Genomic DNA, 3,751 nt, shown 5'->3' with positions numbered 1-3,751 from the left:
TCCCAGGAACGGGGAGATCATGACCTGAGCCCAACCAAGAGTCAGATGCTTAACCGACTAAACCACTCAGGCACCCTGATACTGTGATTTCTAATAAGAAATATGTAATTTGTCCTCATCATGGTTCCTAGCATAGAGCTTTTATAATTTTCAATGTAAGAGTCATAGAAGCATCTTTTGTGATAATACTTAGTTTGTTCCCAGTTCCTGAAATAGCTCCAGAGCAGTACAAGTGAAATGGATTTTTTTTTTAATTCATAAGGAGCTCCTTTCAAGCACTCTTGTTTATGCTAATGCTGCGACTACTAGAAAGTCACTAAGGAGGGACGCTGGTTGCCAGGGGAACCTACCACGTGGATTAGAGTGTTGGGCTTAGGAGACATTCCAGGTTGGTGAATACCTGGAGGTGATGGAAGAGTAGTGTGCCCAAAAGGTGCAGGGAAGCTTCAAGCTGTTACCATAGATGTTAAAGTTTGCCCTACACACCTTTTCCATCTGACTCTAGGTTATATCTTCTCATAAACTGGCGATTTAGTAAGTAAAATGTTTGAGTTCTGTGAGCCACTCTAGGAAATTAATTGGACCCAAGGAATGGGTTATGGGGCCCTTTGACTTATAGCCAGAAGCACAGGTAACAACAGCCTCGACTTGCTCTCTGCATCTGAAGGGGGTCAGGGATCGGTCTTATAAAACAGAACCTTTAACCTGTATGCGGTGATTCTGTCTCCAGGTAGATAGTGTCAGACAGATTTAAGTTAAATTGTGTCACAATTGCTGGCGACATGTACTCCCAAGTGTCTTCTTTTAATATCCCTTATTTCAATGTCAGAGCCCTTTTGCACAGAGCAATCCAAACATAAAATCTGAAGAGTATTGAGAAATATATTATTTGCATTTTTACAACTCCTACATCTTCTAGGTGAGACTTGCTTAAAACTGAAACTCCTCCTGCACACCCAGTCTCTCTTATGCTGCTTTATTTATTTTCCAACATAAAGTGTAATTTACTTGTTATTTTTATTATTTGTTGTTTACAAAGTGTAAGCTTCCCAAGGACTGGGGACTTTTGGACTTGTTTTAGTCACTGAGGTATCCTAAGCATCTAGAACATTTTGGTCACTCAATAAATACTTGCAGAGTATAGAGTGAATTTGTAGAGTGAATAAATATTTGCAGAGTGTAGAATTTGCAGTGTAAATAATTTTTTTCTCGATTTCTCTCACAACCTACACAATTCTTGGAGATCTTGGGTGCTTATCAAATATTTGTTGGGGCGCCTGGGTGGCTCAGTTGGTTGAGTGTCCGACTTCAGCTCAGGTCATGATCTCAGTTTGTGAGTTCGAGCCCCACATTGGGCTCTGTGCTAATGGCTCAGAGCCTGGAGCCTGCTTTGGATTCTGTGTCTCCCTCTCTCTCTGCTCCTTCCCTGCTCACACGCTGTCTCTCTCTCAAAAATAAATAAAGATTAAAAAAATTTTTAATATCTGTTGAATTAATTGATGACAAATAAACAACTCAACTTCTATAAACAACAACATTTTCATGAACTCCTCAGGGTCATGGATTTATAGTGAGAGGAACTGAAAGGACATAATATCCATCATAAAATACAGAAATTATACTACGAATTGTAGATTGTGTCTTTTCCACCTGAGTTTTGCTTTCTATTGATAAGCAACAGATACTCTGTCATCAGTAAATGTCTCATCCCCAAATAGTTTTATAGAAAACTTAGATATGTAATTCCTGTCTATCCTTTGACCTGGATTACCAATGAAGTCTTATTTTGTTAAATATGCACCAACTTTGGTTTTACAAACTTCATCCATAAATTGGCCAGATGTGTTTTATTCTGAGTGTTCAAAGGTTTGGATATGAGAAATTATTTTTCGACACATTCTTCATTATATTTGGAACAATAAACTTTATTTAAATTTACAATTTATATGACCTATCTAAATATGCTAAGTTATTTATCACAAGTATTTGTTACCTAGAGTGGTCATATGACCTATTATCCAATTTGGGACATGTCTAAAAGTGAAAGAAGACGCAACTAATTATTCTGAGGTTCTGGGTTTATTTCAACCATCTTGAGGGAACAGGAATGTCAGATAACCTACTGTTAACTCATTTCATTTGCATTTTGGTCCCTGATAAGATAATAGCACAGTTCAATAACACAATGGTTTTCATATAAACCATTATAAGCAGGAAGAGCAATTGATAATTTTCATGTTTTACTTCAACAAAAATGTAATAAAAATGGTCTTCTCTAAACATCTTACCATACTGTATCAAAATATTAAAATACACATATGCATTTTCTTAACAAACAATATAAATTAATGTATAATAATTTATCTGATGATCATTATATTCAAGTTATGATAGATAATTCAGGACCAAAAAATATCAAGGGACTACTAAGACACAATGTTTTGTGATGAAGGTAATATTTTATTGCCTTTACTTTGGTCTAAGTGGCAGAAATCAAACTCTGATGAAATCAATAAGTTTTCAGAGGACAGATATGTTTGAACAGAAGTGAGTCCATTTATAATATATGAGCAGAGAACAGTGTTTCAGAGCAATGTAGAAGAATAGAGGAAGGGAAGGAAAAAATATAATCTAAAAACAGAGAAGGAGGGGAACCATAAGAGACTCTTAAAGATAGAAAACAAGCTGAGGGTTGCTGGAGGGGATGTGGGTGAGGGGTTGGGCTAAATAGGTGATGGGCCTTAAGGAAGGCACTTGTGATGAGCACTGGGTCTTACGTGTAACTGATGAATCACTAAAATCTACTCCTGAAACCAATACTACACTATATGTTAACTCACTTGAATTTAATTAAAATCTTGGAAGAAAAAAAATAGAGGACCTTCATATCATTTGACATACAAAGGGAAAAAGGGACAAGGACGGTTCTGCTTGATTTCATAGTTTTCTAGTTCTTAGCTCTGTCTATGGGTTTAATACCATTAATCTTTAAGAAAGACATTCTTTATAACTCATTTCTCTTCTTCCTTAGACAAAACTCACTTTGAAGAGCAAAAAGTTACATGTATTCAATTCTTTAAATTTTAACATACTGATTTTTTTCCCACAGGTTTCATTGTCTTTATCTTCATGTGTCAGTTCTACCGATGGTCAAAGAAACAACAAATGCTAGATAACGGAAATAAAATGGAGTGACTCCATTTGATCTGCTTATCCCTGATCAGATTACATTAGGGGTTCTTAAGTAGTCGTCTTTCAAGAACATGCTTGATTAACAATTAAAGAGATAATGAAAATTCATATTCTTACCTCTATTTATTATACTCAGTAAGTGAAAAGTGGATTTCTTCCCTAAAGAAACCCTAATTTTTAGTTCCTTAATATCACAAAGTGCAACACAGTCTAAAGGATATTTATTTTTCTAGGTCAAAGCTATACCACATATGTGAGCCAAGTTAAGAAAAATGTACACAAAAGCCTTCAAAAACAATATAATTAAAATAGAATTATATTGATTTGAGTTAAAAGCATTTAGTTGCAGGCATGCTCAAGACTAATAGATACTGAAGACAGCAAAAACACATACGTGATTTAAATGGAAACATCTATGGCGTGTTAATATTAAAAGAATGACCTACAAAAGAATAGTATCCAATGTTCATAAAAAAATCTTTATCCGATGTTCCAATAAATCCAATCCAATGTTCCAATAAATCTTTATACATCAATAATAAAATAAATGTGAAGAGAC

The 3,751-nt window shown here is 35.0% G+C and overlaps 1 long non-coding RNA gene across 1 annotated transcript; it reads left to right on the top strand.

Moving 5' to 3' along the window:
* The first annotated feature begins 382 nt into the window (after positions 1-382).
* Positions 383-3,300, top strand: LOC111560394. Its single transcript, XR_002742128.1, has 2 exons — positions 383-534; positions 3,110-3,300. It is a non-coding gene; the product is annotated as an uncharacterized LOC111560394 (long non-coding RNA).
* The last annotated feature ends 451 nt before the right edge of the window (positions 3,301-3,751 follow it).

The sequence above is a fragment of the Felis catus genome, chromosome B2, assembly GCF_018350175.1.
Source record: "Felis catus isolate Fca126 chromosome B2, F.catus_Fca126_mat1.0, whole genome shotgun sequence".
NCBI classification, from domain to species: Eukaryota; Metazoa; Chordata; class Mammalia; order Carnivora; family Felidae; genus Felis; species Felis catus.
Note: the sequence above shows the minus strand (reverse complement) of the source record. Positions and strands in the feature narration are given on the sequence as shown.